The sequence below is a fragment of the Hylaeus anthracinus genome, unplaced genomic scaffold (genome assembly GCF_026225885.1).
Source record: "Hylaeus anthracinus isolate JK02 unplaced genomic scaffold, UHH_iyHylAnth1.0_haploid 2, whole genome shotgun sequence".
Taxonomy (NCBI): domain Eukaryota; kingdom Metazoa; phylum Arthropoda; class Insecta; order Hymenoptera; family Colletidae; genus Hylaeus; species Hylaeus anthracinus.
The window spans coordinates 3,991,994-4,000,403 of record NW_026534838.1 but is presented as its reverse complement, the minus strand read 5'-3'; the positions used below and the strand labels follow the sequence as shown (position 1 = coordinate 4,000,403).

The 8,410-nt window shown below is 41.0% G+C and overlaps 1 long non-coding RNA gene across 2 annotated transcripts in view; it reads left to right on the top strand.

Moving 5' to 3' along the window:
* The first annotated feature begins 1,019 nt into the window (after positions 1-1,019).
* The window catches only part of LOC128892898 (uncharacterized), a 22,914-nt gene continuing 15,523 nt past the window's right edge, over positions 1,020-8,410 (top strand). The window contains exons 1-2 of one of the 2 annotated variants that reach the window (XR_008461196.1): positions 1,020-2,352; positions 2,414-3,757. This is a non-coding gene — a long non-coding RNA (uncharacterized LOC128892898). Of the gene's footprint in view, positions 3,758-8,410 lie in introns of both variants that reach the window. The other variant, XR_008461197.1, reaches the window with a different exon arrangement.

Below are 8,410 nucleotides of genomic sequence, written 5' to 3'. Positions count from 1 at the left end.
GCACGTATTAACTGCTATTCTGAACCAAAGAAGAAAGTTCTATTTTTTATTTTTTGATGGACTTATAGCTAATAAAAATATGGAGAAATCTATAAGAATGTGCCACGAATGCAACGATGTATAAAATATTAAAAATAAAGTACGCGTTAGTTATACCGTTAAAAAAATAAGACTTTCATTTGAGACAACTGTAAAATTCAAAATTTCTGGGTTTTCTGGTCGCACCAGTTGTCCAACGAAGTAAAATCGTGGAAAAAATAAACGAAAGGCGATCATTAGTGCCAGGAGAAGGCCAGGTATCGAAAGGCTGGCACGATAGACGCGTCCACGTGGCGGAATAATGAAAACGCTAATATATTCGTTTACCGCTCGTAAACAAGCCGAGCATTGTTATTATCACGGACAAGCCATTGCGATTAATCGTCTGCCGTTGATTCATTCCGCTTAATTTATACGTAAATTATACCCGGTCGCCCTTTCGGTGCTCAGTGAATAAGCATGAACTTCCGGTGACCGTAAACTTCTGTTACACTCTAGCTCTACTACTCCGATCGAGCTCCAACTGGTTCGCCCTTGCGATAGAAAGGCTAGGAACAGTTGAGCAACTCGGAGGAAAAGTGGTGCAAGTCGTCTCTAATCGGAGGAAAAGTGGTGCAAGTCGTCTCTAATCGGAGGAAATTTTTCGTAATGTTATAGTTCAATAGAAAAAGGTTACCTATGTAACCTATGTAATCACTAGTACATATTATCGTACTTGATTATTTTTAATAGAATATTCTAAGTATTCGAAGTAGACTTTCAGGTTGGAATGTGTCTTATATATTATTCTCTTTATATATCCTGTTTTAATTATTCTCTTTCGACACATTTATTTTTCCCAGGATATTTTGTTTCTTGTATACTCTTTTACTTTCTTTTTAGTCTTGCTTGTGCTCTTCTTACTTCACATTTTTCCCAATATACTACATTCTTCATCTCCATTCTAAACTTTTCATTTTGAATCTTAATTACACATCTTTATATCTTCTCTTCAAATTATTCTTTTTATATCTTCACTTCAAATTATTCTTTTTCTTCGCATCCACTTTGCCTGTACTTTTGCTTGTGCTCTTCTTGCTTTTCATTTTTCCCAATATACTTCAGTCTTCATCTCCATTCTAAACTTTTCCTTTTGAACCTTAATTACACATCACGTTTATTTATCTGTATATCTTCTCCTCAAATTATTCTTTTTACACTTCTGAGAAAATACTCCTTTATTACCGAGTACAGAAGTTGTCGCCACGGAATTAGAGACCCCCGCAGTCCACTTTAATCCACGGTATCGGTCGAACATGCGAGATACGTGACGAGGTCATCGGCTAATGGGTGGCGAGCATAAAAATTAAAATAGCAAATTGGCGACACCGGGTTTTGCATACGCGCAGCGCGCGAACAGCGTGCGCGTGTTCATACAAAACCGCCGGTTAATTAAAGTAATCGAGATAATCCGAACAGCCGCGCAATTAGCGGCCGCGTCCGTCGCGATAATGCGATCTTGGATGCCGACCTCGAACCCGTTTCAACCAGAGTTAGGCGTGTTTCTCTAACGACATAGGGGATGCGTCAAAACTTCGCTCTTGAATAGTAATATTTTAAACATTTATTCCTTTTAAACTTTCGCAAAGATTGCTGGATTATCTCGTCTCGAAGTTCTACAATTTTTGTACACGCGAACACCGTTTGTATTGGCCATTACGAGCCACATTGCAGAATAATTTGCATAATCGCGTTTCAACGCGCAGGGGGAGGCCCGCGGGTTTTCATGTTGAAATGTGTATCGAGGATGTTAATCAGTGTGTAAAACAAATGTTATACTTTCGTTTGCGTTTCGTCCGGGAAACAGGTGTTATAAAAAATATACCGTAGCTTCCTCAGCGTTTAATCGAAGCGAAGGGAAAGGTGCACCGAAAGCATCTCATTACTCGAAGCATTTACATTGATGCAAATTTTGCTCACCTCTGACTCATTACACGATATATTCTCATCACTTTTTTCGTGCGGAATGAGCCCTGCAGAGGTATAAATAATCCTCAGTCTTCAATTTATCCATCTAGACAAGAATTGTCCTCATCTCTGTCTTACGTTACATTTCCATTAACTCGTGAAGTACGAGTGCAGTCTCTGCGAGGAAAAATAAAATTCGAGATGGAGATATAAGTAATTTTCAATGTTCAAATCGAGGAATAATTACAAGGCGCAGTAGTCGCCCCGAGAAAACTTTCGAAGGGAGACTTTCCTTCGTCAGGCTTCGTTATGGAAACGCTGGCACGATAAATTACTGATTAATCAGTATTTAATTACGGAACACGTGTAAGGAACAAGGGAAGGTGTTCCAAGACGACCCGCGAAAATAATAAATTCCCATTTATAGGTGTTAACGCGATGTTGGACGAAGGGCACCGGAGGAGTGTCCAGTCACGCTATGGAAATTATGACGTATTACACGATTGCCTTTTCAACGTCGCACGCGGCTTGCCCGTGCCGTGACTAATAAGCAGATGTAATGCAATTTAACACGCATCGTGTTAACGCTTGTTCGAGCTTCAACGCTCTCGAGACGGAACCATTCAAACACCCGAGCGATTTCCTTCGGTCTTTGGACACGCAGGGTCCTTCGAATCTCGGGAATCGGCTTCCTGAATTTTATTGCGATTATACAGCGAGTAACGGAAGTATTCGAACTGGTATATCTACAGATTATAGCACGTTAAATATACTAGACCGAAAAGTAATCAAAATTTTAGCAACATTTATTTATTGAAGAAATCTTAAGTAGTAATTAACGAAATAATTTCTATCACTTCTTCAGACTTCTTGCCAACGTAAAGGTAGTTGTTCTCTGTTCAAAAAAGTCTCCGGATTTTTTATTGGGACGCGATCAATACACCTTCAGAGTAACAATAAACGAAATAAGTATTTAACAACCTCTGACGATGATGACGAACATTTATTACACAAGAAAAATCGGCCCATTTAGTTTGAATTTGGCTAGAAGTGAATACGACATTTTTTCGCCGAAATACGACAGTTCAAAATTTTCTGATCGATCTATTAGTTCGAATGAACGACCGTCTCCAGCGACCGACAATTTTATGTTTCCTCGAAAATATCCAAAATCGTTTTACCATAATTAACGGAATCGTTAGCCCTTAACGAATTCTCATTTTCGCGATCATTCCGTACGATTTCTGCTCGCGAATCGTTAACGGAGCAAACCTGCGTTTCTGGCAAGCATAAGATCTCTCCGGAACCCGTGGCGGCGTGTTTTACGAGCATTGCCGGGGTAAACGACACGTGGATCATCGTCGTCGTCCCACCTGCTCGCCGCTCGTATATTTCCGCAGTAAACTCGTCGCGAGGCGCTGGAAACCTAACGCCGTCGTTTCGTCGGGGACAAGATAGCCGCGGATGGACGAATCGATATCTCTTTATCTCGTGTAAAAGACTGGATATGTCGCACCTTTCGTTCGCGAGCCTAATGACGCCTGACATGAACCACCCCTGACCAATTAACTCCGCGATACAAGAATTTCGATAGTTTCGGGGACCTCGTGACAAAATGAGGACGATGAATCACGTTTGGAACGAGCCCTCGAGTCGCGAGGATTTACGCGACACCTGGAGAAATTTGATTGGAAACGATATTAAAGGGTGATCGTTCCAGTCTTTTATTTCGACGATTGGAATAATCGAGATAGAGGAGAGTCAGGGATGGGTGAGTTTTATTTTGAAATAGGGGATGAAAGATCGCAAGAATAAAAAGAAATGAATTCTTCAGCTGCTGTCCTTGCTTCGATTTAACGTCGTTTGCTACTTTTTTTTTATTTTTACGTATAAATTTAAAAGTTTGATCGCTTAGTTCGGACACAAATTTTGCCAACACAGAGGAGAATTTTAATGTAACGCCGGGCTCGATAAATATCAATGTTGTTGTACCTGGTAAAAAGACCACGTTTTCTTTTTATTACAAGCACATAAACAACAGCTTATAAATAAGAAAATTTCCATGTTTCACAATTGCAAGAATTGCTATACTGTAAAGAAATCAAGGAAAAAGAAATGATCAATTAACACTCTTTGTTGTTTGCTATATAATACTGTTAACTTTTATCACTCGGGAAAGTTATTCCAAATATAACAGATCAAAATTATACAAAGTGCTTCGACACTGAAATTTCAGATTTTTCAAAAAGTGGAGTTAATCAATTTTTGTGCAGTGAACGGTTCAATTAATACTCCGCTATTAATAATTCCACTACTTTAGAAGAAAAAGGATCGCAAATATTGGTTACATTTTGCCCCAACGATCCAGAAATCGCCCCTTAATTCATGCGCGTGTAAATACGTCAAAGAGCACGGACAAACGTGCGCGATTGGCGTTACGAAACGAGCGAGCACCGTGGCGGCAATAAATCAAGATAAAGTTATGATAAACAAATTAGTCGGCCCTGCCGCCCCTCACCGGTGTTATTGTCTATCGTATATCTACCTACAAATTACCAGCCGTCCCGAACACCTCGTGGTAACTGCTACTCGCTAGCCACGTCGTCCGTCGGTGTTGGCTCACACGTACGGGGGTTGAAGGAAATTCGAGGGGCAACTCGAAATTAATGCACCGCTTCCTCTCGACGTATAGCCTCGAATTGCAGCGTACCCGGCGCGCCTTCTATTTATTCGATCGGCCCGACTTACTGCCAGAGACTTCTTTACAACTCGGCTCCTTTGACTTTTCGCGTTTCAACGTTCGGTGAATTCGTTCGCAACGCAAATTCGTCATAGACAGTACCATTCGTTAAACGATCCAAGGAAATTCTTTTCAATTAATCGGTATTATTTTTAGAATCACACCAATTCGTATTTTATTCATTTGATTAACCATACATAGCAGAATTATAGAAATAATTTTACAACTTGGATCCTTTGATTTTTCATGTTTCAACGTTCGGTGAATTCGTTCGCAACGCAAATTCGTCGATGTAGACAGTACCGTTCGTTAAACGATCCAAGGAAATTCTTTTCAATTAATCGGTATTATTTTTAGAATCACACCAATTCGTATTTTATTCATTTGATTAACCATACACAGCAGAATTATAGAAATAATTTTACAACTTGGATCCTTCGATTTTTCATGTTTTAACGTTCGGTGAATTCGTTTGTAACGCAAAGCTTGTACATAGCCGTGGTTACCATTCGCAAAATGAAATTCGTTAACTGCTGCGGGGAGGGGGGGGGGGGAGGGATACGTTTCAATTTCGTCGATCAATATGGTAGCGAACGCGGTGGGAAATTTTTCGAATCGCCAGCGCGACTTTTATTTATTTGATCGACCGCAGCTATTGGCAGAGACTTCTTCCCAACAAGGGCTCCTTTGGCTTTTGACGTTTTAACATTCGATTAATTCGTTTGTAACGCCAACTCCGCACGCGGCCGAGTTTACCCGTTCGTCGAATAAAATTTATTTGCTACCCGCGTGGAAATTCGTTTCAATTTACTTTATCAATAGACCGCCGATGTCGATGCGCGTGTACACGTTTGTGCGATATAAATTCAAAACTGAGATTTTATTTCTATTATTTACATAATCAAATAAAATGCAGAATGTGGAGTTGCTTCTCGTCAAAATTACTTTATAATTCGTCTGAAAATAGAAGCGAAATGAAAGATGTTTGTTACGCATCAACGTTGGTATATGGAAGACATTCTTTTTAGTTTTATTTCTCCGTGTTTCTTGTTAGATAATTATAGTCCGAGAGCCCGCGACATAAAATTTCGGCCAATTTCGTTACAAATATCCTTTTGCTATTTGACTGTTTTCTACTAAAGAATAAAAATAATCCAAGGCTGGCAGAGATTATTATTATCAATAATTATTACCGTGGCTGTCTAACGCGTAGCCTACAGACCGTGGCTGTCTAACGCGTAGCCTACAGACCGTGGCTGTCTAGCGCGTACCTATTCTACTGTGGGCGCCTCACCGGCGCCACGGGGTACTCGCGCTCTTATTCGAACGTTTCTTTGAATATCTCCGTAACGAAGCCTCGGACAACATTTTCGCTAAGGAAAAAGTTGTTTCAAATCACCCCACGAACCCTCTCCACCCCTTCAAGAGTCTCCAACATTTTTTGGACAGCCTGTATTCTATACACACAAGTTCAATAGCCAACAAATTTTGGTTATTGTTATTCTTTTGACAGATTAAGACCGATCGCACACGGACGCAACTGATCAATTTCAAACCACTCTGAAACTAGTTGCATGCGACCGTGGATCTAGGTAAAACAAAGATAGTAGAGTAGGTAAAACAAAGAGCGCAAACGGTTTGGAACACTAATTTCAAATCTGTTGCGCCGTGTGCGATTGGCCTAAGAGTCCATCTTGCCCTTTGGTGTAGAAGTTTAATAATTTCAGTAAGTGGTTTAATAATTATGCATAGAATTCAAATTATCCCATGATCCCGAGAGCATTCAGTAAAAATCGGTCGCGAATGACGCCGGAGTTCCCATCCGTCGGAGTTCGACGCTTTCGAACGAGGGCTAATCGATCAATTTTACATAGATTAACGAACAATGCGGGAACGACTGCGTATCTGCGAGCCCAGGTTTTTTTGGAACACGTTGGACCGTATCGTGGCCCTTCCGCGCGGGATACCGTTAAATCCATCGCGATGAATTTTTCAGCGCTCGCGATGGCAATGTTCGAGAAATTGCAAAAGCGCCCACGCTGATCCATCGATCGGGATATTCGCGAGCGAGTGTGGTTTTCCCGGGGAAAAATTTTTCGAAAGCGATCGCTGCGACATTGATTGGCGAAATCGAAACGTACTTCCGTATTACAGAGTAACGGAGTGGAACGAATTTTTCCGGGCTTTTGAAACTTCCTTTTTCGAAAACGAGTACCTATGCAATTTTATCAAATGTTTATTTATTACATCAAAGTACAACTTCAGCAAATAACTGTACCAAAGTCCATATTTTCGGGAATGGAATAATTAAAGAATATTTATTCCAGAATGTTATGGAAAAAGAAATTCTTTTAAGGGTCTTATACAGGGTGAGGCGTTTAAAACAGTCCACCTGAATAATTCCCTTTTACCTTACGTTTCGAGCAACGTGCACATTTACCATTTACGTCCCGCGTTAGAAAACGAAAGTCCGCCGGTATACACCTGTTCAATGGAACAAACAGAGCGTCCATTCGTCATCCGTTATTCGAGGAAACCTCTGCCTATCTCCGAACCCAACCCAGAGCACCCGAGTGGGCTCGGTGGGTACGAAAAGGCGCGTGCGAGTGTGCCGAGTTAGTCACACCCGTCGGTGTGCGCGCGCTTTTCGCCTTGCGCAAAAGGCGCGCACATTCGTAGGAGACGTTATCTACCCTCTCGGTCCGTCTCCGTGCCCCGTACGTGTGGCCCGCGAACCCGAGGATGGGGCTAAAGGTGGTTGGTATCTTGTTGGAGGGCGAGAAATACGAGCCGACCACCGTAGCTCTTCCAACGGGTTGCGTGCAACGAATCGAGCCCTCGGAGAAGGAAAGAGAGAGAAAGAGAGAGAGGGATGGAAGGGTGGAGGGATGGAGGTGGGTTGCTCCGCCTGTTCGCACCCCCTTTTCGCTGTGCTCTTTAAAAAATTAGCTCCTCGATGCGAGCACGACCGACCGACACCACCGGCTCGCGGTTTTTATCTTGTCGCACGGCTTTCTCTGTTGGTGCCCGCTGGCGTGACCGCGTTTCCCCATCCTGTGATTTACGCGCGATGAAAGAGTCACGGAGCTCTGTGACCGGCCGAGACGTTGATTAATCTTGTAATATTCGGGATGGGGGGAGCGACAGATAAATACACAAAAAAATCACGTTTAGGAGATTGAAGAATTTATTTGTAATTGAAGGAGCATCAATATTAGGGGTAGTTTACTCTAAATACGCAAAAAATTCCTGTTTCTAACTATTGGGCATTTGTTTATAATTTGAAGAGCATCAATATTAGGGGTAGTTTAGCCTAGATACACCAAACATTCATGTTTTTATTAATGAAAAATTTATTTATAATTGAAAGAGCATCAAATTAGGCGTAGTTTATCCTAAATACACAAAAAATTCCTGTTTCTAGCTATCAAGCATTTGTTTATAATTTGAAGAGCATCAATATTAGGAGTAGTTTATCTTATATACTTCAAAAATTCATGTTTCTAACCATAGACAATTTATTTATAATTGAAAGAGCATCAAATTAGAGTAGTTTATTCTAAATACACCAAAAATTCCTGTTTCTAGCTATCAAGCATTTGTTTATAATTTAAAGAGCATCAATATTAGGAGTAGTTTATCCTAAATACACCAAAAATTCCTGTTTCTAGCTATCGAACATGT